Source organism: Anomaloglossus baeobatrachus, chromosome 7 (genome assembly GCF_048569485.1).
Source record: "Anomaloglossus baeobatrachus isolate aAnoBae1 chromosome 7, aAnoBae1.hap1, whole genome shotgun sequence".
Classification (NCBI taxonomy): domain Eukaryota; kingdom Metazoa; phylum Chordata; class Amphibia; order Anura; family Aromobatidae; genus Anomaloglossus; species Anomaloglossus baeobatrachus.
In genome coordinates, this window is record NC_134359.1 from 15,830,105 (window position 1) to 15,849,202 (window position 19,098).

The 19,098-nt window shown below is 44.0% G+C and overlaps 1 protein-coding gene across 1 annotated transcript in view; it reads right to left on the reverse strand.

The window, feature by feature from the left end:
- Nucleotides 1-18,704, reverse strand: part of TMBIM1 (transmembrane BAX inhibitor motif containing 1) — a 48,785-nt gene extending 30,081 nt beyond the window's left edge. Inside the window, exon 1 of the mRNA XM_075317068.1 lies at nucleotides 18,597-18,704. The gene's annotated coding sequence lies outside the window, so the exon portion shown is untranslated. The remainder of the gene's footprint in view (nucleotides 1-18,596) is intronic.
- Nucleotides 18,705-19,098: the final 394 nt, after the last annotated feature.

The window sequence follows — 19,098 nt, forward strand, 5'->3', positions numbered from 1 at the left end:
CAGCATGCATGGGACATTGTGAGGAGGGGGCAGCATGCATGGGACATTGTGAGGAGGGGGCAGCATGCATGGAACATTGTGAGGAGGGGGCAGCATGCATGGGACATTGTGAGGAGGGGGCAGCATGCATGGGACATTGTGAGGAGGGGGCAGCATGCATGGGACATTGTGAGGAGGGGGCAGCATGCATGGGACATTGGGAGGAGGGGGCAGCATGCATGGAACATTGTGAGGAGGGGGCAGCATGCATGGGACATTGTGAGGAGGGGGCAGCATGCATGGGACACTGTGAAGAGGGGGCAGCATGCATGGGACATTGTGAGGAGGGGGCAGCATGCATGGGACATTGTGAGGAGGGGGCAGCATTCATGGGACATTGTGAGGAGGGGGCAGCATGCATGGGACATTGTGAGGAGGGGGCAGCATGCATGGGACATTGTGAGGAGGAGGCAGCATGCATGGGACATTGTGAGGAGGGGGCAGCATGCATGGGACATTGTGAGGAGGGGGCAGCATGCATGGGACATTGTGAGGAGGGGGCAGCATGCATGGGACATTGTGAGGAGGGGGCAGCATGCATGGGACATTGTGAGGAGGGGGCAGCATGCATGGGACATTGTGAGGAGGGGGCAGCATGCATGGGACATTGTGAGGAGGGGGCAGCATGATGTGAGGTCAATGTGCAGATCATATTTCATAATTGAGGAAGGTGTGGTGGGTATAATTTATAAGGGAGGGCAGTGTGGTGTTTATTAGGGGCAGTGTCACAGTCACAGTATATAAGTGGGGACGGTGTGGTGGGAATATTTTATACTCATGCTATGTTTTGATGTGCCTGTGGTGATCCCCATTGGGGGGGGGTTCGTTTCTCATTGATACTTTTTAAAGTGTTTTACAGAGTAGATCTGCCTTAAACAGATGTCGTGTGGGAAAACTCATAGTGTTACGTTGTCACTAAGGGGCGCGACCACTTAAAGTGCCTAGGGCAGCACGAAGGCAAAATACAGCCCTGGTCACACACATATAATCAGATTCTGATCAGAAGACCAGTTATACATGGTCGTAAACACTCGTTCACATAGGACAGGTTCTGCAGTCGGTGCTCCCATTATCTGATGACACTGATGTGCCTGTACCCTGAAGGGCAATTAAGGGTCCTTGGTTCTAGTGCAAAATTTGTACACCCCCTCCCCAAATACCACAGGCGTGTGGCCCCTCTGCAGCCTCACATAGGTTCACCCCTGCTCATACCCTATTGCACCCCTTCCTGAAGTTCACCCCTAGTTGCACCCCATGACACCCCTTTCTGAGATTCACCCCATGACACCCCTTTCTAAGGTTTACCCCTGCTCGCTCCACATGACACCCCTTTCTGAGGTTCACACCCTGCGCGCTCTCTATGGCACCCCTTTCCACAGTAATGGAGAACAATGCATATTAGAGTGGTAGTAAACATGGCGGACCCTCCATTATCCTGCTGGGTCCTGACACCCAGGACAGAGGTCCCCCCTTTATGACATCTGCCATTAATGCAGCTTTTCTGGGTACGGGAGTCCTACAGTTTCTCATCAGTGAGTAATAAAGAAAATAATGCCATCTGACGCAGGACGCCCCTCTCCAAGGACCCCCCAAGAGCAGCATTGGCAGCCCTTTTGATAACTATATATAAACCATTATACAGGCGGATTATCACCAATTGCTCTGAGATCCAGTGTCCCAATGAGCTGCCAGAGAACAGGAAGAGTTGTCATGGGGACACAGGCAAATAACCTCATTTTATGGGTAATCTGTAAATTTAACCTCTGATACAAAGCAATAATAGAGCGCTAAACCGCTATTGGTTTAGGATTTGCGGTGCGTGCGTTATGGAGAAGTCACCATGTAAGAATGTGACCAGGGTGTGACCGCGGAAATACAGGAAGGAGCGTTCAGAACCAACCCAAAAAATGACATTCCAAATATTATACACAAAGTATCACGGTGGAAGCAATGGTCATGTGACCGCGGGACAAAATTACCGGCCCCATGTAAGAGCCTGGAGCCATCCGACCACAAGGTAACGGGGCCAAGAAAATGTAACCAATGCATTGTCTCCATAGGCCAACTCTCGCTGGCTGGCAGAGCATGCTGGGAGTTGTAGTTTTCCACCAGCAAAATCGTGAACTGCTGCAAATCAGTGGTTATGCCCCAGACTGATCCGTACCCAACATGCCTCACAGTCAGACCCCTCCAATGCCTCACAGTCAGACCCCTGGAACGTCCCACGTACAAACAGCCATCAGTTATATTCCGGAATGTTCCAGTTTATTTATTTATAAGCTGGAAATAAGAAGCATGTCTGCCTGGTACTGCCGAACACGGCCCCCCGAGCGCTGCTGCCAAATCACAGCCCCTGAAACACTCCAGATGGAAAACAAGGTGCACAGAAATACTCAATATTCAGCCACAGCGCCACTGCTGGCCATGGTCATTTCTGGTATTGCACTTTAAGAGCATAGTAGATGCTGCACATGGGTAAAAACCATTTTATGCAGGTAAAAAAAAAGAAAAGATCCTTTGTGTCTTGTATTCTATAACATCTTCCAATGCTTTCATTTCTTACATTTTTTATGATGGTAAATGTCCCAATGTACATCAATAAAGGACAATATACAAATCACATAGGAGACAGCAAGACTGCTGTATATACATACCATAGGAGGCAGCAAGACTGCTGTATATACATCACATAGGAGGCAGCAAGACTGCTGTATATACATCACATCGGAGGCAGTGAGACTGCTGTATATACATCACATCGGAGGCAGTGAGACTGCTGTATATACATCACATCGGAGGCAGTGAGACTGCTGTATACATTACTTAGGAGAAAGCAGTATACACTACTCATAAGAGGCAGCGAGACTGCTGTATTCACATCACATAAGAGGCAGCAAGACTACTGTATATACATTACATAGGAGAAAGTGAGACTGCTGTAAATACATCACAAACCGCAAGACTGCTGTGTATACATAACATAGGGAACAGTAAGACTGCTATATACACACATAGGAGACAGCTGTATACACATCAAAAAGGAGACAAAACGACCGCTGTATACACATCACAGAGAAGACAGCTATATACACATCACAGAGGAGACATGACTGCTGTATATACATCACAGAGGAGACAGCAAGACTGTTGTATGCAAATCACATAAGAGACAGCAAGACTGCTGTATATACACATCACATAGGAGGCACTGAGACTGCTGTATACACATCACAGGATACAACTTGACTGCTGTATACACATCAAAAAGGAGGCACCACGATTGCTGTATACATATCACGAAGGAGACAATGTGACTGCTGTATACACATCACAGAAATTACAATGTAACTGCTGGAGGCACCACGACTGCTGTATACATATCACAAAGGAGACAATGTGACTGCTGTATACACATCATAGAGGATACAATGCGACTGCTGTATACACATCACACTGGAGACCGTGAGATTGCTGTATGGACATCACATAGGAAATAGCGAGACTGGTGAATACATCACAAGGCGCAGGACAGGAGGGCAGACAGTGCTAAATCTGCCCACAAGGAACTTGTGCAGCATCAGGGCGTAATCCAGCGTTGTGCGCACTGTGATATGCAGTAGTGAATATTGTGTGCGCACAAATAGGGAAAAATAAAAAAAGGCAGCGCAGCCCCCGAGAATCTCCCCGAGGGTCAAACCAAATGACATCACAAGCAGTAAAGGACCAGTAGGTTGGAGGTTGCTCACCTCTGGCCTTTACTGATACATGCAACAGTTCCTGAATTGTGTGAGCAGCTCGTGTCCACATGACAAGGAGCAATGAAGTAGAGACATCTGCACCCTCAGGCACCAGACCCGGAGTATCTGCTGCCTCTGCACTGTACACAGCTACGTCTCGCCACCCAATATGGAGGAACCTCATCTAGGATTTGTGAGATGATTGATCCACGCCGCCCCTTACAAGCATTGCTCTGACCTCTCACACATTCAAGATCTCTGCTTTATGTCAGTGAAAGAAAAATGTTCCAATGTACATCAATAAGCGGCAAACGAACGAGCCCTGCTGACGCTGCTGAAATATGTGAGTGGGTTCAGTGCACAGAGCTGCGCCTGACACAGTGTAACAAACCCTCCACTGTGCGGACAGTTCATGACCCAACAGTGAAGGACACAAGAAGGAAGAAGACGTAAGGCCGCTTTCACATTTGCTTTGAACCGCATCCGTCACAATGCATTGTGTGACGCATGTGACGGATGCGTTGTAAATAGTGTGATATAAAGGCAACGGATTCCTGTGAAATAACGAGTGGCGTTAAGCGGAGAGAGAGAGAGAGACCCCATCATCACCGCACACACCCCGGCACTACCGCCCCCATCATCACCGCACACACCCCGGCACTACCGCCCCCATCATCACTGCACACACCCCGACACTACCGCACCCATCATCACTGCACACACCCCGGCACTACCGCCCCCATCATCACTGCACACACCCCGGCACTACCGCCCCCATCATCACTGCACACACCCCGGCACTACCGCCCCCATCATCACTGCACACACCCCGGCACTACCGCACTCATCATCACTGCACACACCCCGGCACTACCGCACCCATCATCATCCCCGCACACACCCCGGCACTACCGCACTCATCATCACTGCACACACCACCGCCACTACCGCAGTCATCATCACTGCACATACCCCGGCACTACCACACCCATCATCATCACCGCACACATCCCGACACTACCGCCCCCATCATCACTGCACACACCCCGGCACTACCGCACCCATCATCACCGCACCCATCATCCCCGCACACACCACGGCACTACCGCACCCACCATCATCCCCGCACACACACCCCGGCACTACCGCACCCACCATCATCACTGCACACACCCCAGCACTACCGCCCCCATCATCATCCCCGCACACACCCCGGCACTACCGCACCCATCATCATCACCGCACACACCCAGGCACTACCACCCCCATCATCATCCCCGCACACACCCCGGCACTACCGCACCCATCATCATCACCGCACACACCCAGGCACTACCACCCCCATCATCATCCCCGCACACACCCCGGCACTACCGCACTCATCATCACCGCACACACCCCGGCACTATCGCACCCATCATCATCACCGCACACACCCCGGCACTACCGCACCCATCATCGCCGCACATATTACCTCGGTGACGTCCCCGCTGACAGCGCAACTCACTTCAGTTGCTGCCTGGAGCTGACAGAGAGCGGCGGTGTTCTACGGCCGCTCCTGTCAGCTTCATGTAGCAGAGCTGGATGTGTCGCGGGACCTCGTGTGGATTATGCCGGACCTGGAGGGGTATTTGAGGATTAATAAAGTGGTGAAAGAGGGTGTTTTTTTTATCTTTTATTCCGAATAAATTATTTTTTCGGGTGTATATGTTTATTTACTTTCACTTACAGGTTAATCATTGTGGGTGTCTCATAGACGCCTGCCATGATTGACCTAGGACTTATTGGCAGCTATGAGCTGCTGCTATTAACTACTTATTACCTTGATTGCCACCGCACCAGGGCAATACGGGATGAGCCGGGTAGAGACCCGGGACTGTTGCATCTAATGGATGCGGCAATTCCAGGCGGCTGCTGGCTGATATTGTTAGGCTGGGGGGCTCCCCATAACGTGGGGCTCACCAGAGGGAGAGGGAACATGGACATGCTGAGCATGCTCAGTAGAACGTGACGGAATCCTGCACCATATACATTCATTATGGCTCGTACCGGATTCCAACAGAATCCTGTGGAGTGCGTTTTTTTTTACAGCAACAAAAAACGCTACATTCAGCATTCCCTCCGCCCAACGGTCAGTGACAAAACAATTGATGCGCCGCGGGGCGGATGCAACGCAAGACCATCTGTTGCTATCCGTAGCTAATAGAAGTCTATGAGGAATAAAACGGTTTCCTGCAACGGTTAGGCTAGTTTCACACTTGTGTTGAACGGCATCCGTTGCTATCCGCCGCCTTGAGGAATTACGGTAACCGTTGCAGGAAACGGTTTTATTCCTCATAGACTTCTATAAGCTACGGATAGCAATGGATGGCCTTGCGTTGCATCCGTCAGCCGACCCTGTGTTGCATCCGCCTGGCGGATGGAACGCTGCATGTAACTTTTTTTTGCACTTGGCGGAGTGTCAAAAAAAACGCAACCTACAGAATTCCATCAGCGTCCATTGTCTTTATAATGGACGCCTATGGTGGCGGATTCCATTAGAATCATCATTTGACGGATTCCGTTAACGCAGCCGTCTTTACACAACTGCGCATGCCCAGATGTGTAAAGTCAAGAAAAAAAACCTATAACGGATTCCGTCGTTTTGTACGATCCGTTGCATCCGTTGTGCCATTACATGCAACGCATCCGGTGCATCCGTCACACAACGCAATGCAAAGGATGCCGTTCAACGCAAGTGTGAAACCGGCCAAACTAGAACTGTCTGCACCAAGAAAAAACACACAGAAAAAAAAAAGAAGAAACGCAGCAATACGTTATAGAAACACGGTTTTTGTGCACATAAGACACAATGTGACTGTACAGGACCCGCAGCCCCATCCTCAGACAGCAGCGCTCTACATTCTGTCTATTCCGCCAGATGGGGCGCGGTGCAGGAGAATCCGCCTGAGTGCGGGGCGCGCGGATCGCTCCCTCTGGGCACATTTGTTGCTTCTCCTCCTGGCAGCCCCGGGATGGAGCGTCAGCCGGGAATTCTGGGAAGAAGTCGGCCTGTCCAGGACGTGTTTATATGTGCAGTAACCGCACCTACATGACTCAACAAGAAGCCACTGTCTGGAGAGCGGCGCACGAATAATCCGCCCAATGTATGAAAGGAAACGACAGAACTAAAATATTACAGAAACTGGAAACAGAGTGACGAATAATCACCGAGAACCGCAGCAATGGGACGTCCACCATGCTGTAACTAGCCACGCGTCTCCTTTATTGCACACTTTGCATTTACTGAAGTATGTGCACACATATTAGGATTTGGTGCAGAGATTTCAGCAAACCCTCTTGGCAGGAAAAATGCAGAGGAACATCCACGTCTTTTTGGTGCAGTCTTTTTCCATTCATTAGGCTTTGTTCAAACGTTGTGTGAAATCTGCAGCAAACATGCGGAAAGAATTGACATGCTGCAGATTTATGTCTGCACTAAATCTGCAAGAACAAAATATTCAATGATCACGGACCGATCGCGGTCGCAGGAAACGCAACCACGACTGGGTGTGCAGGTTGCCCGCCAACCCCAGCCCCTGCTTCAGATGGATGTGCGTCCCAGGCTCCAGCTGAAATGCATTGCGCTGCAGAGACCCGTCAGGTCAATGTACCGCAATACACTGACGGCAGCCTTCATCTGTGTCCCAGTGACTGAGGGCGGCGCATGGACGTGACGTCAGATACTGATGAAATCTGCCGACCATTGTGCGCTGGCTACATAGGAGGACGCAGCGTGGGAGCCAGGGATGGTGAGTACAATGTTGTTTTTTGCATTAGCTAGAAAGGAGACATTTACCAGGATGGGGACATATATACCAGGAGGACTGTAGATACCAGGAGGGACCCCGCAGGGGGACAGTATACACCAAGAGGGCCCCAGAAGAGGGACAGTAGATACCAGGAAGGTGACAGTAAATACCAGGAGGGGCCCAGAACTGGGACCTATATACCAGGAGGGGGACATTATTACCAGGATGGGGTTATATATACACATAACAGGATATAGGCTAGAATGGGGAACATATATACTAGGTTGGGGGACATATTTACGAGGAAGGATCCCAGGATGGGGTACATTAGAACCGGGTAGGGGACTTTACTACATAATTGGGGGTGTGGGGGGCAACTTGTATGTCTTTATAGAATTTAGAATGCTAAATGTATACATACATACATACATATACAGTACAGACCAAACGTTTGGACACACCTTCTCATCTCTAGAACAACTGTAAGGCTATGTGCCGACGTTGCGTGTTTACATGCAGTTACGCTGCGATCTGCACCGCAGCGTAACTGCATGCGTCCTGCGTCCCCTGCACAGACTATGAAGATTGTGCAGGAGCCGTGCGCACGTGGCGTATTAGAGCGCAGCCCTTCGGCTGCTGCCCGAAGCGCGCGTTCTAAGAAGTGACATGTCACTTCTGCCGTGCGGTTTGCATGCTGTCTATAGGGAGAGGCAGCACGTTCTCTGCAGGCACCATGCGCTTCAGAACGCAGCTGTTCAGCTGCGCTCTGAAGCGCTCCTTTTAGCTGCGGTGCAGAGCGCACACGTGGGCACATACCCTTAAGAGGAGACTTTGTGCAGCAGCCTTCATGGTAAAATAGCTGCTAGGAAACCACTGCTAAGGACAGGCAACAAGCAGAAGAGAACACAAGGAATGGACATTAGACCAGTGGAAATCTGTGCTTTGGTCTGATGAGTCCAAATTTGAGATCTTTGGATCCAACCACCGTGTCTTGGTAGAAAAGGTGAACGGATGGACTCTACATGCCTGGTTCCCACCGTGAAGCATGGTGGAGGAGGTGTGATGGTGTGGGGGGGCTTTGCTGGTGACACTGTTGGGGATTTATTCATAATTGAAGGCATACAGAACCAGCATGGCTACCACAGCATCTTGCAGCGGCGTGCTATTCCATCCGGTTTGCGTTTAGTTGGACCATCATTTATTTTTCAACAGGACAATTACCCCAAACTCACCTCCACGTGTTCCCCGAAGTACCGCTGTCCCCAGCGTGCACGCAGAGGGGAGATGATGTGGAGGACGGGACTATCAGCGGTGGCGGCAGCGAGAGGGAAAAATCAATGTTTTCAGCTGCCAATGTCCATCCCCCTCTCGGTGCCGCCGCCGATAGTCCCGTCCTCCACATCATCTCCCCTGTGCGTGCACGCTGGGGACAGCGGTACTTCGGGGAACACGTGGAGGACGGGACTATCAGCGGCGGCAGCGAGAGGGGGATGGACATTGGCAGCTGAAAACATTGATTTTTCCCTCTCGCTGCCGCCACCGCTGATGTGAAGGATGGGACTATCAGCGGCGGCGGCAGCAAGAGGGAAAAATCAATGTTTTCAGCTGCCAATGTCCATCCCCCTCTCACTGCCGCCGCTGATAGTCCCGTCCTCCACGTGTTCCCCGAAGTACCGCTGTCCCCAGCGTGCACGCACAGGGGAGATGATGGACACCTCTTGCTGCCACCGCCGCCGCTGATAGTCCCGTCCTCCACGCTCCTGTCAGCTGCACGCAGTAGTGCGATCAGCTGAGCTGTCACTGAGGTTACTCGCGGCCACCCCTGGATTCAGCAGTGGCCGCGGGTAACCTCAGTGACAGCTCAGCTGATCGCGCGGCTGTCTTCAGTTGCTGCGTGGAGGTGACAGGAGCGGCGGTGTCTGCTGCTTCTCCGGTCACCTCCATGCAGCAGAGCTGGAAGCGACGCTGGACCATCCTGGATTACACCGGACATGGAGGGCTTTTTGGGGCTTATTAAATGGGAGAACGAGGGAATTTGTTAGTGTTTTTTATTTCTAATAAAGGATTTTTTCAGGTGGGTGTTTATTTACTGTAACTTACAGATTAATCATGGAAGGAATCTCGAGGAGACGCCTGACATGATTAATCTAGGACTTATTGTCAGCTATGGGCTGCCATTAACTCCTTATTACCCCGATTTGCCAACGCACCAGGACAAATCGGGAAGAGCCGGGTACAGTCCCAGAACTGTCGCATCTAATGGATGCGGCCATTCTGGGCGGCTGCTGACTGATATTGTTAGGCTGGGGGGCTCCCCATAACGTGGGGCTCCCCATCCTGAGAATACCACCCTTCAGCCGTATGGCTTTATCTGGCTGGTATTAAAATTGGGGGGGACCGCACGCCAGTTTTTTTTAATTATTTATTTATTTCTAATTTTTTTTTTTTTTTTTTCAATTCAACAAGCTTTATGGGCTTGTTTGAACTGAATAATACATGAAACAATTGTTGACAAAACTGCAGCCAAAAACACACCAAAAACGCACCAAAAAAGCACCTACATTTTTTGTGACATTTCCAGGCTCTCCCTGACAAGGTGCAGTTTTGGCTGCAGTTTTGGCTGCATTTTGTGAACACGAAAAAGAAGCAGCGTGCGCATGTAGCCTAGGGCTATTTGACTAATAAGGAGAGGGATGGGGTGCTATGCCAGATGACCTGGCCTCCACAGTCACCAGACCTGAACCCAATCAAGATGGTTTGGGGTGAGCTGGACCGCAGAGTGAAGGCAAAAGAGCCAACAAGTGCTAAGCATCTCTGGGAACTCCTTCAAGACTGTTGGAAAACCATTTCCGGTGACTACCTCTTGAAGCTCATCATGAAAAAAAAAAATTGTTTAAAAGAACAGAGAGTCCTCAGTGGTTGATACCTTTTAATGGCTAACTGAAAAGATGGTAATAATTGCAAGCTTTCGAGACTACTCAGGTCTCTTCATCAGGCATGGTATAACACAAAATCTGAAGAGTCACATATTTATACACAACAGGACTTAGAATAGTGCAGTAAAAAAAAAAAAAAAAAAAAAAAAAAAAGAACAAGTTATATGAAACAGAAAGTTCTGTTTCATATAACTTTTTTTTTTTTTTTTTACTGCACTATTCTAAGTCCTGTTGTGTATAAATATGTGACTCTTCAGATTTTGTGTTATACCATGCCTGATGAAGAGACCTGAGTAGTCTCGAAAGCTTGCAATTATTACCATCTTTTCAGTTAGCCATTAAAAGGTATCAACCACTGAGGACTCTCTGTTCTTTTAAACAATTTTTTTTATCTCTACTGGCTAACACGGTACAAAGATATATTTTACTTGAAGCTCATCATGAGAATGCCAAGAGTGTGCAAAGCAGTAATCAAAGCAAAAGGTGGCTACTCTGAAGAACCTAGAATATAAGACATATTTTCAGTTGTTTCACACTTTTTTGTTAAGTATTTCATTCCACATGTGGTAATTCATATTTTGATGCCTTCAATGTGAATCTACAATTTTCAGAGTCATGAAAATAAAGAAAACTCTTTGAATGAGAAGGTGTGTCCAAACTTTTGGTCTGTACTGTACATCTGACCATCATAAAGGGGGGGGGGGGGGCAGGTCCAAATTTTGCGCTGGGACCCATCAGACTCTAGTTACGTCACTGTACTCAACGTGTGCACTGCCCCAGGTTTGCCATTGACTTTGCTGAAATGAGGATTCTCTTCAGGTTTTGTGATAAATTTGTACTGTAAAACACATGAAAAAAAATGCAACGTGTGCACAGAGCCCGAGAAGCTCTATGTAGTGGTGTAAATGCTACTATGAGTTTACCATTTTCATTTCTTTTCCCCAGACGGCAGCATTATATATATATATATATATATATATATATATATATATATATATATATATATATATATATATATATATATATATAACACAACAACACACTGCGGATTACGGTTTACACTGTTTGTTGAGTTTATAAATATACTTCCCATTTCAATTCTTCCCCATTTTTTTATGTCATCAATAATAATATTACTTTTCTACCTGACCTGACACAGACTGAGGTTATGTTTATTGTACATAATCCTCTGTGAGATAAACTCAGCAAATCTCTGTATTGTCTAATATCTCCTACGTACAATGATACATTGTAACAAACAAAGCAGCTGTGTATTCCGGGCTGAGATATTATCCACCGCATTTGTCACAAATGTCTCATATATGCGGCTTCTATCATGGGACCTGCACTATAGGTGTCAGGGAATGGAAGGAACCATTGATTACGATCAGATTATTCCCATCTAGGACATTTATGGCTTATTCATAGTGTAGAGTCACTTAAAAACATGGCACATCGATTGCCCCCAAAAAAGTAAAGGTTGCCATACGTGTAACTCCATTCACCCATAAGGGGGATCCAACTATATCAGAGCAAGCATGGTCACTATTTACAATGACCCACGTGGGACAAACTATGACCGCATGGCCACATTCAAAGCAGGAAATAACTTTTGTCGCACATTATGATGAGCTATTAAACATCAAAGGGTCCCAATACTGTTCCTGGCCTGGGACCCTCTTCTGCCTGCTCTATATTATATACCAACATGCCAAAAAAATCCAGCAGCCATCGGTGCACCTCTCAGATCTTAGCAGGTCGGGTTCACACAAGGCCAGAAACACAAACCCTCACATCTGAATCATTTCACTAGAGATTGTCTGTGATGTTCGTCTTAAAGCTGCAGAAGTAGGAAAACTTCCAAGAGCTTCTCCTCTGGGAAATTGCAGCAGCGACACCAGATATAAGCAGCTGTTATTTTGGATTTTCCCTTTTATAAAACAATAGGGCAAAAAAAAAAAACCAAAAAAAAAAAACAACCCCAGCAAAACTGTTCACATGAAATGTAACATTTAAGAACGCACAAGGGACGACTGTTACATTATATCAGCTCTATGGGTGATTCATATTTTTGTCACGTTTGACCTTTCCTGAAGTTTCCCCTTTTCGGCTTCTTCCTAGAAATGTTACAGATTGAGCAATGCCACCACCGCAATCAGGAAGTCAATAGATAAATATGTACTTCATTAATAACGTATGTGTCTCAGAAGATACATTTATATGATCCCACAGATTTCCCAAGCATTAATAGCCTTAACAGCAGTGTCATAAGATAAAGGCACGTGCAAAAGAAACAAAAAACAAACATGAGAAGACTCGTGGAGCAGGAATCCGAAAAATAACATCACATTATATTCCAGTCACATGAAGATAGAACAACATAGAATCTACATACAAGAAAAGCCTGAATACAGAGCAAATCAACTCACTACAATCCTTTCCCTGTGTATATACCGTAATTATTATACTACCGCCCCCATGAATAAAACTACTACTATAATACTGCCCCCTATGTACAAGAATATAACTACTATAATACTGCCCCCTATGTACAGGAATATAACTACTATAATACTGCTCCTATGTACAAGAATATAACTACTATAATACTGCCCCTATGTACAAGAATATAACTACTATAATACTGCTCCTATGTACAAGAATATAACTACTATAATACTGCCCCTATGTACAAGAATATAACTACTATAATACTGCCCCTATGTACAAGAATATAACTACTATAATACTGCTCCTATGTACAAGAATATCACTACTATAATACTGCCCCAATGCACAAGAATATAACTACTATAATACTGCCCCCTATGTACAAGAATATAACTACTATAATACTGCCCCCTATGTACAGGAATATAACTACTATAATACTGCTCCTATGTACAAGAATATAACTACTATAATACTGCCCCTATGTACAAGAATATAACTACTATAATACTGCTCCTATGTACAAGAATATAACTACTAAAATACTGCCCCTATATACAAGAATATAACTACTATAATACTGCTCCTATGTATAAGAATATAACTACTATAATACTGCTCCTATGTACAAGAATATAACTACTATAATACTGCCCCTATGTACAAGAATATAACTACTATAATACTGCTCCTATGTACAAGAATATAACTACTATAATACTGCTCCTATGTACAAGAATATAACTACTATAATACTGCCCCTATGTACAAGAATGTAACTACTATAATACTGCCCCTATATACAAGAATGTAACTACTATAATACTGCTCCTATGTACAAACAAAGACGCAAGAGAGAGGCGATCATCGGTTCAACTAATTTTTATTTTTATATTGTGATAAAGAACATGCAGAGGGGTGATGGGGGAGAGAGAAACGGTATACATCTCCACAGACAGTACAACAATGGTAACTATGTACCAGTTAAATACAAAAATGGTATATTGTCATATACAACCAGGGAATAATGACCGACAGATCAAAAACGCATGCTCACAGAGATGGTGCACCAGGGTAACTCTTAATATAAGATATAATAAAGAAATAGACTAGAAAACCTAGTGTATATATAAGAGGAAACCATGGATAACAATATTTCACCTCTCAATGTAGAGAGAATTGTATCGTATAAAATATACCATGTAAGCATGTGTCCATGCTGGTGGTGAAAAACCACACCGCAACGGAAAAGCACAAGGACCACAATGACTAATTATAGAGAATAGATAAGATAATACAATGTATATGTGTATTCTCACATTAGGATGTGCCTTTCCAGGAGTAGTGGTATAGACCAGCACCAAAAGGGGCATGCATTGCATTGCTACTACGGTAGTTGCTGAAGATCAAAAGGATTCACACACTACGCTTACAGAATGACAATACAAAGCAGCATGCAGCCATCATTTCAAGGGTACTAACCACTGATTGAAACAAGGCAATCATACAATAATAACAGTACCTAGATAAAGAGGACTGCGGAGGGAATGCGCCCGATGCGCATTTCGGAGTGTACCTTCGTCAGGGGGCGTGGGCCCTATGTACAAGAATATAACTACTATAATACTGCTCCTATGTACAAGAATATAACTGCTATAATACTGCTCCTATGTACAAGAATATAACTGCTATAATACTGCTCCTATGTACAAGAATATAACTGCTATAATACTGCCTCTATGTACAAGAATATAACTGCTATAATATTGCCCTCTATGTACAAGAATATAACTACTATAATACTGCTCCTATGTACAAGAATATAACTGCTATAATACTGCTCCTATGTACAAGAATATAACTGCTATAATACTGCTCCTATGTACAAGAATATAACTACTATAATACTGCCCCTATGTACAAGAATATAACTACTATACTACTGTCCAATATGTCCAAGAATATAACTACTATAATACTGCCCCTATGTAAGAGAATATAACTACTATAATACTACCCCTATGTACAAGATTATAACTACTATAATACTGCCCCTATGTAAGAGAATATAACTACTATAATACTACCCCTATGTACGAGATTATAACTACTATAATACTGCCCCTATGTAAGAGAATATAACTACTATAATACTGCTCCTATGTACAAGAATATAACTACTATAATACTGCCCCTATGTACAAGAATATAACTGCTATAATACTGCTCCTATGTACAAGAATATAACTGCTATAATACTGCTCATATGTACAAGAATATAACTGCTATAATACTGCCTCTATGTACAAGAATATAACTGCTATAATCTTGCCCCCTATGTACAAGAATATAACTACTATAATACTGCTCCTATGTACAAGAATATAACTGCTATAATACTGCTCCTATGTACAAGAATATAACTACTATAATACTGCCCCTATGTACAAGAATATAACTACTATACTACTGTCCAATATGTCCAAGAATATAACTACTATAATACTGCCCCTATGTAAGAGAATATAACTACTATAATACTACCCCTATGTACAAGATTATAACTACTATAATACTGCCCCTATGTAAGAGAATATAACTGCTATAATACTGCTCCTATGTACAAGAATATAACTACTATAATACTGCCCCTATGTACAAGATTATAACTACTATAATACTGCCCCTATGTAAGAGAATATAACTACTATAATACTACCCCTATGTACAAGAATATAACTACTATAATAGTGCCCCTATATACAAGAATATAACTACTATAATACTGCCCCTATGTACAAGAATATAACTACTATAATACTGCCCCTATGTACAAGAATATAAATACTATAATACTGTCCTCCATGGTCATGTAAAGTGACTCCACAATGTTTGTGTCTCTCGGTTGCTATAGATGATGACTAGTTCCCCATTGTTAGAAGGTGTTTATGTGATCACTATTTATGTAACCATTAATTATGATGGACGGTGTCGCCGGGGTTCGGTGTCAGGTCTTGCACTATGATGCGAGGCTCTGCAGGTAATTACCCCGGATTTTGTTTTATATAAGAGACACGGATATTTGTGGAATTCCCTGTATTAGCCGCTCTCTTTCGTGCGGTGACATAATTGGAGAACGGTGACGTCACTTGTGTCACGTGCTTTGGTTCTTTTCTTACATCGGGGGAGGGGAATCTTACTCCACCCAGCACCAGTATCATCCTTGTCTGTTGCTTTGTGGCTCATCCACATGTGATATATCAGCAATTACTGTTCTGTGCCAACAGGAGGCGCAATCCTAGAAGTATCTGCTATCTGTGCACCCTGTGAAAGTGAAATGTCACTCACAATAAACATGGATTCAGCGGAGCAAACTCTCTGCAGATTGTGTGTTTACTGGAAACAGTCAGCAGGTTGCTGTTTTCTGATCGTCTATCATTACATATTACCCGGAGGATACAATTATTTCCTGTCTTGATTGGATCAGTCCAGATTGGATCAAGCTGTAGATGAGCCGTCCTGATCATTAGGAAATCCATCAGTAGTATATAAATGTAAATAGGATCCGACCACAGCAGCTTGCTGACGGTTTCCAAGCTGCAATACATTTTTTTTTTCTTTTTACAATAGGAACACAAAATTACTTGAAAAATAACCTCAAAGTAGGTACAATAACTCTGCTCCATCTGTACGATCACTGCCCCGTGCACGGATTCCTAATTCCATGTGTGAAACTTCTGCTATAAAAATAGATCCCAATCATATGTTACTCGTTACCCAACTGCTTTCTGCTCTTAAAGGGGAAGTTCATTTTCTAAAAAGTTCATGAGAATTTATACCTGAAAAGTAAAAAGTGTCCAGTGGCAGCCGCAGCAGAGTTTATATACTATATCCGAGTATATTCATATTGAATGGCGCATACAGTGAAGTCGTGATGTAAACAGACAGATGTGGCCCCTGAGAATGGCTGCCCAGGCCCCCTCCCCTCCCCCTCCACACACTTTAATTGTTACATTTGTTCATTGTCTTTTTCTGCCTTTTTGTTTTTAAATATTTACAAACTTGTATCCATTTTTTTCTGGTGTATTTTTTTAAATCCCATAGAGAAGCCTGAAGGGGAAAACGTCATAACCCCCCTCCCCCCCTTCCAAAAAAAACATCGAACACAGAGGAAGCAGCACCAGAAAAAGCAAGATCTCAAACTATGAGGAACAGAACGCTCTGGATTGTTCATAGAGAACATCCCCTTTAAGTAGCGTGTATCATTATATATATATATATATATATATATATATATATATATATATATATATATATATATATATATATATATATATATATATATATATATATATATATACACATATATAAATAATCCATTGCCATACACTGTAATATATATATATATATATATATATATATATATATAAAATCCATGGACATACAGTGTGTGTGTATATATATATATATATATATATATATATATATATATATATATATATATATATATATATATATATATATATATATATAATCCATGGCCATACACTGTAATATATATATATATATAAAATCCATGGACATACAGTGTGTGTGTATATATATATATATATATATATATATATATATATATATATATATATATATAATCCATGGCCATACACTGTAATATATATATATATATAAAATCCATGGACATACAGTGTGTGTGTATATATATATATATATATATATATATATAATCCATGGCCATACACTGTAATATATATATATATATATATATATATATATATATATATATATATATATATATATATATATATATATATATTACAGTGTATGGCCATGGATTATATATATAAAATCCATGGCCATACAGTGTGTGTGTGTATGTATATATATATATATATATATATATATATATATATATATATATATATATATATATATATATATTCCATGGCCATACACTGTATATATATATATATATATTCCATGGCCATACACTGTATATATATATATATCCCATGGCCATGCACTGTATATATATATATATATATTCCATGGCCATACACTGTATATGTATATATATATTCCATGGCCATACACTGTATATATATATATATTCCATGGCCATACACTGTATATATATATATTCCATGGCCATACACTGTATATATATATATTCCATGGCCATACACTGTATATGTATATATATATTCCATGGCCATACACTGTATATATATATATATATATATTCCATGGCCATACACTGGATACAGATCCGTCACAGCGAGCTGCAAACCACAATATATACTGAGTGTATGGATAAACATGGGGGAGGGGTGATGGGGGCCCCTCCAATCCTCCCCCTCCCTTATACACATATAACTGATATATACACAATGCATAGATCCTGACCTGAAGGGCTGACACTCTACACATTGTGAGTGCGGCCCTTACATGCGGTGCAGCCCCCACTGCCCCTCCCCCGCTCCGCAGCCCACCTGCCACACTATTCAGAGTAAACACATTTCCATGTGACATCTTGAGCTTGTGCTGAGACAATGTCAGTGCCCGGAGCCCCCCACAGTCCCCCCAGAGTCCCCCCAACCCCAGGCATCCTCCGGGCCCGCTCCTACCTCTGCTTGTGTCGCACCCTCCTGATTTCTGGTCTGACCCGTCTGTAAATCTAGAATTAGAGAAGGGTGTGGAGAGAAGAGACTTTCCCCAACACTCCCTGCCCCACTGCACATGCCAAACCCGGGATGTGTGACCACAGCGCCCCCTGCTGGGCCCTTCTGGGTAATGCAGGGCACGTCATTAACCCTTTACATTCTGGAAGATGGCTGAAATACAGGGACTGGAAAGAATACTACACAAAGAGGGACTCCAACTTCAGCCCTGGCAGTGTAAAGAGAACAGATCCATCCATACTATCCCCTCCTGAGCGGGCACTACCATTCTACCAATGCCCGCTCATCAATAGTTACCAGTACTGAGCACCCGAGCATGGTAATGCCCGCTCATCACTAGTTACCAGTACTGAGCACCCGAGCATGGTAGTGCCCGCTCATCACTAGTTACCAGAACTGACCACCCGAACATGGTAGTGCCCGCTCATCACTAGTTACCAGTACTGAG